Source organism: Rhinopithecus roxellana, chromosome 3 (genome assembly GCF_007565055.1).
Source record: "Rhinopithecus roxellana isolate Shanxi Qingling chromosome 3, ASM756505v1, whole genome shotgun sequence".
Lineage (NCBI taxonomy): Eukaryota > Metazoa > Chordata > Mammalia > Primates > Cercopithecidae > Rhinopithecus > Rhinopithecus roxellana.
Genome location: NC_044551.1, coordinates 72,315,386 through 72,326,751, shown reverse-complemented (window position 1 = coordinate 72,326,751; position 11,366 = coordinate 72,315,386).

Sequence of the window (11,366 nt, the reverse complement as noted above, 5' to 3'; positions counted from 1 at the left end):
CCATTCAAAGTATCTTTAAGTTGGGCAATTTTTTTTCCCTGTTCCTTCCAGGAAGTGAAAAAACTCCATCTTTGCTCAGTGACCAGTCTTATATATAGCTTTTTTATTCCTTTTTAAAAATCAAAATGATATTTTCTATAAGTAGTTTATTGTATTGAAATAAACTATTTGAACATTACATTTATTTCTATTCTTTTTACATTCTCATTTGTGCAGTGCACAGAGGGATCCCTTGGACTTTGCGGCCAATTCAACAAGGCAAGTCTGGTTTATGGTACTATGTGATGTGAAATCAATGTGTGTGGTAATAAAAGTGTGTACACATTCAAAGTGTGTATATGTGTGTGCTCATGTGTGTATGTGTGTGTTGAGTGCTCCTTATGATAACTAACTTTTTAAAAAGAATTTTAAAAAGCATGTGTCTGTATGATAATCATTTTCTTTGATTTATCTAAAAAACATGTTTCAATTTTCTCTCCCAGACTTAGAGAAACTTAGTTTCTCTTAGAGAAACTAAGAGAAACTTAGTTGCATTGAGTTTGTCTGGATGATAAGAACTTAAATAATTGACAAGGTGATTATGAGGTTTTCAACTAAAGGCTCAACACCTAAGACCTACATTTTCCATAATCAAAGATCGAATCTTTTGAAATTTATATACAGGAATTCCCAGTATCTACCCAGAGAGTATGTCTTACTTCTGCTACTCATCCCATGATATCTATGGCTGACAGATTACAGAAGTCAAAGATTTAAAGTGTAAATTAATAAATAACAACACTCAGAGGTTTTGAAGCATCCTATTGAGACTAACATCTTTAGCATCACCTGGAGATGTGTTAAAATGTAAATTCTCAGGCCCCACATGATACCAGATAAATCCTAAGATCTGGTAGTAAGCCTCAGGAGTTTCTCTTAATAAGTAATACAGATGATTCTGATGCACACATAAGTTTTCTAATAGCTACTCTATTTGATAAATAGATTAGTTATTTCCTGGTAAAAAAAAAAAATGTTAGTTTAGGTGATCATAAAATAGCTGTATTTTTTTGTAAACATCTCACTTAGCAAATTATATAAAATTTTCAATTACCAGTAGTTCATCGTATTTATAACGTACGGTATTACAAAATTGTCCTTGAAAGTTAGATCGTTTTCATTTTCTTATCTACACCTAATTCAAGGCTTTGCCAGTGCTCCTGGCATTCTCTTCTGTTTCAATTTTCCTGTATTGCCTATTATTATAAACTTCATCCCACACCAAGTTTACGTATTTTTACCACTCTATGTACTGGTATAGTCTTCAGATCTTCATAGATACTTCAGAACAAGTTATATTTTCAGTTGTCAGTTTTCAAGACTTTTGGTTTTATCTTTCCTGCCCTCTCCTCTCAAGTTGGATTACATTGCTTTTTAAGAAGAGACAGGTACTCAAAGCATGGCTGCCTAAGGCTACTGTCATTTCCTTCACCAGGAAAATGATACCATCCAAAGTTTTAAACAGCTCAAGACTTTAGTTCCTCTTTTTTTGTACATTTTCAATCAAATAAATATATTTAGAAGCTTAAAAATATTTCTCTAGGAAAGTTTTGAACAGCCGAAGAAAAGACTGGATCTTGAATCAGAGACTTGTTTCAAATTCTAACTTGGGCAATGATTAATTATATTGCCTTAGGAAAATCAGTGAACATTTCTGGGACTCCGTTTCTTTATATGTAAAATGGAATAATTATTTCTGACTTTCTTGTTTGTGTGAGGTTTAAGATAAATTTAGATGAAGCATCCAACTCTAGATATCAGACATGGCTCTTGACAGAAATCAAGACATGGTCACTCTGTGTGCATACAGCTCTGGGAGAAAAACTACAAAATTAACAGAAGAGTCCCTTAGGCTATATGCTATCATAGATAAGCATTTCTTTTCAAGCTGATTACCAAATGATATGCTATTTTTCCATGAATACTTTTAGCTAAAATAATATTCTAAAAATAGCTTGCTATACAGATGTGTGAGGAAAAAATGAAAATCTCTTTACAATATGAATTATTGCAATATTTGCCCACATCACTTACACACAAATTGCCAAATATAAAGTTGTGAATTTGATTCAATCATAATAAAGACACATTGAGTATTTACCCTAAGAGATGTATGCTATTTCATTTTAGTTTCAAAATGAACCTGCTAATAGCATTTTTGCACCAGTTTTACAGATAAGAAAAAAAATCACAGAGATGTTAAGCAGTTTTTTTATGGACACAATTAACAATATTCAGCCAGGATTCGAATGCTAGTCGCTGGTCTCTGAAATGTCTCCTTAAAGCAAGGTAATCGGTTACATCTCTAGTAGAAATGTACCCAAATTAATCAATTTAGTTACAAATGCTGTCTCTGTTGTGATTTGTAAATATAGAAACAATGGGACCTTCGGTATACCACCTTCTTACAATATCCTAGAGAGAAACTGCTGAATGTTAAACCAACACACACACCTAGTGGAATCCATCAGACACAGGACAAGATTAAGGCAACTTGAGATGAGAGGGAACGTCTTTGTTTCTTTCCATTTCCATACTGATTTGTGAGCAGTGATCACTGAATTAGAGTACCTGTGTTTTGTAGTAAATATCAGTCAGTTACAAAACTAGTAGCCACTAAGCAGTTCCAGACCTTGGTGTTCTTGGTTTGTTTTTGGAATGGATATTGAGGGCTATGGCCAACCCTGGTATCCAGACTTTTTAAAAATAGCCTTATTGAAATATAATGTATACACTTTGGTTCAACTCTGAAAAAATAATAGATGTTACAGAAAAAGACCCAGGTTTTCTCTAGACTTTTGGCTTAAGGGACTGAAGAAAGGAAGATGTGCTGATTTTCCTCCAAACTGTCTAATCCATTTGCTCAGGAAAGGAAAATAGACAAAGAAATGGGACGACTGTCTTGTCAGGAGCTATAAATGGACTATTTGGCTGCAGTTTCTTATTTTAAAGTCTCTTAGGAATCTGCTAACAGACAGCAGGACATTGATAAACCTGAATAAAAAGTAACCCAATGACATTTTTTTCAAATTTACTTTCTGCCTTAAGTTTTGCTTTCCTTATGGTATATCAACTGTGACATCAATGTCTTTTCTTATGAACATATCTCAGCATTAGCACTTCAAGGTCTGTGGCAGAATATAGCTTCATGTTAATTTATGGGTCTGAGCACTCTTTGGAAATTGCTATCATTTCCAAACCTGTTTAAAATGCCTGTGTGACATTTTCCATGAGAAGACTGACACTGGAATCAGCCTGATTGATTTGGGGGAGAGAATAGATGTGGTATGACATTCCAAGCTGGTTTAGAAAAGGGAACAGACAATTTAAAATAGCATAGTCGAAAGACTGGAAGTCCAAGAGCTGAGTCCCACTTTCATATCTGCTTTTTAACCTGTATGGCTGCAGTCAGTTCAATATCTTTACATGCAATAGCACCTAAGAAATATAAATGCAAGTAACAACAATAAGTATACAACAATAAACAACCACTCTCCCTGCAAAGTAATTTATTACATCTTAAAGAGAAAGTAAACTAAACATTGGCAAATACTTCCCATTTATTTTTATTTTCCACCAAGTCTTCCTTATTCACTGATTCTTCAATAGTACCTATCCTCATACCCTTCAAGATAATGTTGACATGTTCTAAAAAAAGGTTTGCCATTTTGCAGTTTTTTTTTTTTTTTTTTTTGCAGTTTCTAAACATTAACATTTGCCTCCTGGAACATCGTGTAAGAAGATATGCTCGCATCTTGCTATAACTATGTCCTCAGGGTCCTTGTATTTGAGCAGCCTTATAAGATTTACAACAAGGTCCTTTGGCATAATAGGACTTGGCTATGATTCAAGATGGATTTGCCTTACAACAGAATAGCTTCTGGAGTGTCAGAAGAGGATTTCAAAGCATTTTTAGAGGCATTTATTTATTTGTTATCATGGCTTCAGTTTTATAGACCTAGAAACGATACTTTATATTATTTTCTGGAGGTTAAATATTTTTTTTCCATGTATTTTCATTTGTATGACAAGACCCGTGTCCTCTTTCACATTTCTAATATTCATGGTAAGCCATGTTACAATCTGAACTATTTTTCACATCTTTGAGTTACTGGTTCTGTTTGGTTATGCTTCTAATTAATAGATAACCTATGAGATTCTTCAATCGTCAGCTACCAAGAGGGTGTCCAACAATTCAATTCAATTCTGACATTAAATACACCATAAGTTTTAGGGCTCTGTCCTTCAAGACTGCCTACACTTCAGATATCAGTTGAAATGGGATGCCAATGGTGCTCACATTTCTCCCAGGCTTGCAGACACACACATACACACACAAAGTTAGGGGTTCCCATGATTTCTCCCTCAAGTTTGATATTTCACCAGAACAGCCCACATAACTCAGGGAAACACTTTACGTGTGTTTGTTGGTTTATTATAAAGAATGTTTTATAAGATAACAGGATACGTCTTTGATCATATTTGAAAAGAACTCTCTATAAATAACAAAAAATTTTCTTATTATATCAAGTAACTCTAATTTGATATTACCTATTCATTTTCATAGAAGAATTCCAAATTACATATTTAAACACTTTAAAGTCAACTCCAAGGAATGTATTGATTTTGGGGGCATTTTCCTTCTCTATGATTTCATTTATCTATTTATCTAATAGTAACTATCATTTCTTTTGGCTTATTTAAAAATCAAAAATCTGATTAATTCAAGGTGCAGTATCAAGCACTTTATCAAGAATATAAGAAAAACAAAGACATTGAAATATGCTAATTTTCTAGTATTTCTTTCCCTCTCACTCTGGCTCTCCTGTCTTTGCACTGTACCTTCCCCCACTTACATTGCTTATGTTGCTTTCTTTTTGTGAACAATATTATTCTGGTCCACTGGTCTCAGGTTTGGGTAAAAAAAAGTTTATCCAGGTGAAATAATCGCTGAAACCAAAGAAGACATCTCACCCCATCGTGATAAAACAAATAGAAAATGAAAATCACTTTAAAGAAACTTGGGGATTAACTTTAAGTAATAAGAACAGAGAAAACCAAGAGTCAGAAAACTCCTATATATTCAAAATACTCCTAACACTTTTTTAAAAAGCTTTCTGAGGCCGGGCGCGGTGGCTCATGCCTGTAATCCCAGCACTTTGGGAGGCTGAGGTGGGCGGATCACGAGGTCAGGAGATCGAGACCATCCTGTCTAACACAGTGAAACCCTGTCTCTACTAAAAATACAAAAAATTAGCCGGGCGTGGTGGTGGGCGCCTGTAGTCCCAGCTACTCGGGAGGCTGAGGCAGGAGAATGGTGTGAACCCGGGAGGCGGAGCTTGCAGTGAGCTGAGATCGTTCCACTGCACTCCAGTCTGGGCGACACAGCGAGACTCCATCTCAAAAAAAAAAAAAAAAAAAAAAAAAGCTTTCTGATTTCTAAACCCTTCTGCAGTTGGAGGTTTCTCAGTCCCTGTAACTTTTTATACATGAGAAAGTGGGTCAAGATCTCTCTGGCACCACAATGGCCTTTTTAGACAATTATATCTTCTCTTCTTTTTTCACCAGCTTCATAATCAAATATACTCCTCCTAGTCATACTCCTGAATTTATTGACACATTTAATAAATTGAATAATGAATTACATTCCTTTTGACCCAACACTTGTTATCTTTTTAAGTGGCTTCACATTTCTGTGGATGTCACAGCCAACATCTGACCATTTGACCATTTCTGGTCAAAAATTCAGAAATTTTACCATCTTTGAAATCACTATTTCAAACATCCCAAAATCCACCTACATAGTCTTCAGCATATGGTTAACTTGCTTATGCACTATTATTGAAACATTTTTCCCAACTCATCAATGTTTCAAACTTCACTAGTCCTCCTTTCTGTCTGTCAGCCTCTTCCTATCTTACATCTCCTGCTTATCCACTTTAGCATATTCAGCCTTTCATTTCTCTGCAAATGCCAAGAATATTTCTGGTTCTTTCTGTTTCCATGTCTTTTTGCTGGTTTCTCCTCCTCCGTCAGCCCTGAGTATTCCATTTACTCTTCCCTCTCTCCTTTCCACCAGAATGACATACAGTCTATTTGCCCATATTTTAAATCTCTTTCTGGAATCGTTTTTCTCATCTTCAGTGTTATTTATCCATCTGTCTTCTTAGTATTACCACAATAGTATCTATACCCATCTAAAAATTACAGTATTAATTCTTGTAGAATCTATACATGTTTAGAATCTTATAAGTTCTTGAGTTTAATGCTATTCTATTCCTATCAAATGACCTTTAGTAAAATTGGTATAAACCAGTTGGTTCCATTTGTAGGTAACTACAAAAAACCTTCATTTTGGTATCCTAATGTCATTAAAAAGAGAATGCTCTGGCCAGAAAAAAAGAAACCCACTGTAAACAAAATCAATTGTCAAATGACAAGCACTTAGATAACTGGAAGAACCTAAACTAGTAAATCACTTTGAAGGATGGTCTGTCATTATACACTAAGTTACAAATGCATTTACATTTGATCCACCAAGTGCTTTTCTAAATATATACCTTGACAATTTGCCCCCAATATTATGAATATATATATTGACATGTTTATTTACAAGAAAATCCTTCAAATTATAAAATATTGAAATTTTATTATTATTATTATTATTATACTTTAAGTTCTAGGACACATGTGTACAACGTGCAGGTTTGTTACATAGATATACATTTGCCATTTTGGTGTGCTGTACCCATTAACTCGTCATTTACATTAGATATATATCCCAATGCTATCTCCCTCCCTCTTCCCCCCACCCCATGATAGGCCCCGGTGTGTGATGTTCCCCATCCTGTGTCCAAGTGTTCTCATTGTTCAATTCCTACTTATGAGTGAGAACATGCAGTGTTTGGTTTTCTGTCCTTGTGACAGTTTGCTCAGAATGATGGTGTCCAGCTTCATCCATGTCCCTGCAAAGGACATGAACTCATCCTTTTTTATGGCTGCATAGTATTCCATGGTGTATATGTGCCACATTTTCTTCATCCAGTCTATCACTGATGGACATTCAGGTTGGTTCCAAGTCGTTGCTATTGTGAAAATTCCCACATGCATAAATAATGAAACACAAAGTTTCTATAAATGATGGTCATCTACTCACTGAAATACTATGCAGCTGGAAATAAGAATTAGAAACATTTTTATGAAGTAATAGGGTAAGATTCCAGAATATATTGTAAGTTAAAAACAAAGTTCAAAATAGTATTTATAGCATGCTACCTTTCATGTAGGAAATGAGGAAATTATATACACATATGCACACAGACACACATATGCAGATATATGTGTGTGTGTGTTTATGTGTATCATGACTATAATCCCAGCACTTTGGGAGGCCAAGGCAGGAGGATCACTTGAGTTCAAGACCAGCCTGGGAAACATGGTGAGACCCCATCTGTGTACAAGAAAAAATAAAAAATAAAAGCAGTGTATGGTGGTGCTTGCCCCTAGTCCTAGCTCCTAGGGAGGCCAAGGCAGGAGGATCACTTGAGTCCAGGAAGTTGAGGCTGCACTGAACCATGATCATACCACTGTGCTCTAGCCTGGACACCAGAGTGAGACCGTATCTTAAAGAAGAAGAGGAAGAGGAAGAGGAGGAGGAAGATGAAGAAGAAGAAGAAGAAGAAGAAGAAGAAGAAGAAGAAGAAGAAGAAGAAGAAGAAGAAGAAGAAGAAGAAGCAGCAGCAGCAGCAGCAGCAGAAGCAGCAGAGGCAATATGAGACAATAACCAATTGTCTTATATGCTTTAAATTCCTTCAGTTTATCTGCATATACTTCTGGGATGGGCTAGAAATGCAGATTTGGGTGAGTTGGGGAGTAGCCAAGCAGTTGGGAGGCATAGGAAGGCCACCATTCACTTTTAAGTCCCTCATCTGAAGATTCAGTTACACAGAGAACATCCCCAATTCAGAGCATGATCCAGAGCAGGCTGTGGTGAAAAGATGGGGACTAAGTATGCTCCCTGAGCCACTGAGACAGCTTCATCCTTCTTCACTCAGTTTTGTAAATTTGATCCTTTCATTTGATATATCTTTGGCCCAAATTGACTTTTCGTGAATTCACTCCCGAGTGAACAAAAGAGAGAAAATATTGATGTTAATTTCATAAGAGGTTATAGAGTCTCTATTATTTGAGTCCTCAAAAGCACCACCTCAACAAAAAATAACAAATATTAGGAAGATGCTCTTCTTAGAATTGAGGTAGGTAACTTGGTAGAAGAAGTTGGTGATCATGAGATAATTTTCATTTGGAATTGCTTGCTGGTTTGATTGTTATCAATGATCCATAGTTATAGGTTTTCAGTGGAAACTCTGCTATTTCTTGCAAGTTTCCAGTATTTTTTGTCTCTCCCTCTTTTTCAAGACTGACCAATGAAATTTAAATAGTTACATTAATTTATCATATTGACAAAGTAAGGTTTAGAAATCTGAACTCTAAAATCTAAACTGTTTAGAGATTAAAAAATAGAATTGCTGAAATGAATAAGCTGAAAAAGTCAAAGTAATACGCGTGATATGAGGCATAACAATAATGCCAAGAGTAATTGAGTAAAAAAATCTGGAAAGATAAGAAGTTGTTGCGAGATAAAAAAAAAAAAAAACAAGACCAAGTTTGTGGCTTTAGGTATGAAGCAATTAGGGATGTCAAAGCTACAGGAATAGAAGGCAGAAGTGGGTAAGAAAGTCATGATGAATAAACCAAATCATTTGAGGCTATTGTATTCATTAGGGCAGAAACATCCATACTGATAAGGGAATTTACGCAAGATGATAACAGAGTGTGAGATAAAAATGAAACACTAGAAATCATATGCAAAGTCCTTAATGAATATTATAGAATGATAAGGAGTTAGCAGATTTAAAAAATAATAAAAAAAATGAAAAGATGGCTAAGGCACTGCCACTGGTTCTAAAAATGCAAAGTTTATCTGCAGGCCTAGAGATAATCAGATAAAGCAAAAGATGAATTAATATGGAATATAAAGTATCAATAATAAATAATAAATAAATAATAAAATATATAATAAAATATATGTCCTTGTCACACTATTTGAACATATAGTTGGGGTTTATGTGATACAGATGATACGAATTCATTTTTTTTATTTTTTTGAGACGGAGTCTTGCTCTGTCTCCTAGGCTGGAGATCACAGGTGTGATCTTGGCTCACTGCAGCCTTCACCTCCCCAGGTTCCAGCGATTCTCCTGCCTCAGCCTCCCAGGTAGCTGGGATTACAGACGTGCACCACAACACCCAGCTAATTTTTGTATTTTTAGTAGAGATGGGGTTTCACCATGTTGGCCAGGCTGGTCTCAAACTCCTGACCTTGGGTGATCCGCCCACCTTGGCCTCCCAAATTGCTAGAATTACAGGTGTGAGCCACCATGCCTGTCCTGTAATACAGGTTCTTGATGTATGATTTATCTGTATCTTATAAGCGTCGGAGCTGAATTTTCTTATTTTTTAAAAGTGGAAGGCCACTATTTGTTGCCTAATATGTCACTTGAGTGACACATTTTGTACTGACATCTAGGATTTTTTTCCCACTAATTTTGCTGCAGCCACTTAGGTTAACTGACTAAGCCAGCAGTCTCTGTCAGTACATCACCTAGTCTCTGCTGAATGCTTCTTCTCTCCTATGGTGGGGATTCTTTGTTGAAGCGAAAGAATAAGAAGCTATGGCACTTGCTCAAGACCTCATGCTTGTGAATGCAAAGTGGAAGTTAAAAGAGGAGTTAAAATTAAGAACACTCTACTTAAATCTCGTGATCCCTAGTGATTAATGTCCTAAATTGGTTCATGAGGACATTCAAAAACAGTTCCAGGAAATTAATTAGTTGCATTTGACATCAAGAGGTGACTAGCTCAGTAACACATTCCTGCATGTCTAGACCCTTGTTCCCTTGCTCGTTGTCCTTGGCATTGTACTACCTGTTAAAGTGCTAGTACATGACAATTTGCATCTCTGGAGGACTTAGGGCTGAGAAATTTCCATTCTCAAGTATTTGTGAATATATGATTCATTTCTACATCCTGCCTTAACATTGTAAGACCTTACATAATTAAGCAATCTCACTTGAAACCCAGTTTATCTGTAGAAAGCATCACCATACCTTCTTATATGCTTAGCCATTCCCCTTTTCAAAAAAGTCAATCACCTCTATCTAGTTAAAGACATACTTTCATCAACAACATCAGACTTTTCTTACTGGAAAACAACTTTTTTCATTAGAAATAACTTAAAACATTGAAGTGTCAGTTTCAAAAGATGAGTTCAGTTTGTTTAAAACCAAGATGACAATTTCCATGAAACCTTCAGGTAACAGAGTTTCTCTGGGGATTCCTAATTCCTGTTCTCAGTTATTGTGGTTAAAACCCTCTCAGGCATTTTGTTTCCCTTGAAATCCATGCTTTCCATACTTGATCAGTAATCAAAATTCTTCAAAGTTGTTGCCTAACAACATCTCTTGTATTGACACATTCATTAATATGCACAAAAGATAATAAAACACAAGTTTACTTTGAAAGATGGTAAACAAAGACAATATTGCTGCAGAGGGGCAGAGAGTGAGTAGATAATGATTAGTTAGGTTGAACAAAAGAATTAATGAGGGACATGAGGCTACAGCTTAGTCTTAATGTAGGAAAACAGCTAAACAGAGGATAACAAAAGAGAATAAAAATTTTTTAAATATAATTTAATACATCTTATAAAGATTATGACAGTCAGTTCTATTTTATTAAGCATTTAAGCTTAAAAAATGCAGTTGAATATGTGGTTCAAATTTATATATAAATGAATCTATATATTAAAAACGTATTTTTAACAAAAATTTCCTGATTGTACATCATTTAAGGACAAGTAGTAGCTAGCTAACAAGATAAACAAGCATATAATTAATATATGTTTCTACAAATGTATACATATTTCTATGTATGCATATTTCTATATATACACATAGTTATAGATTGAATATTCTTGTCCCCTAAAGTTCATACGTTGAAGCCTTAAATTTCAGTGGCTATATTTGGAATTGGGGGCTTTAAAAAGGAATTCAGGTTAAATGAGGTCATGTGGGTGGATCTCCATCATGTATGATAAATGTCCCTATAAGAAGAGGCACCAGCTTCATCCATGTTCCTGAAAAGGACATGAACTCATTCTTCTTTATGGCTGCATAATATTCCATGGTGCATATGTGACACATTTTCTTTATCCACTCTCTCATTGATGGGCATTTGGGTTGGTTCCATTAGGACACATATCTAAT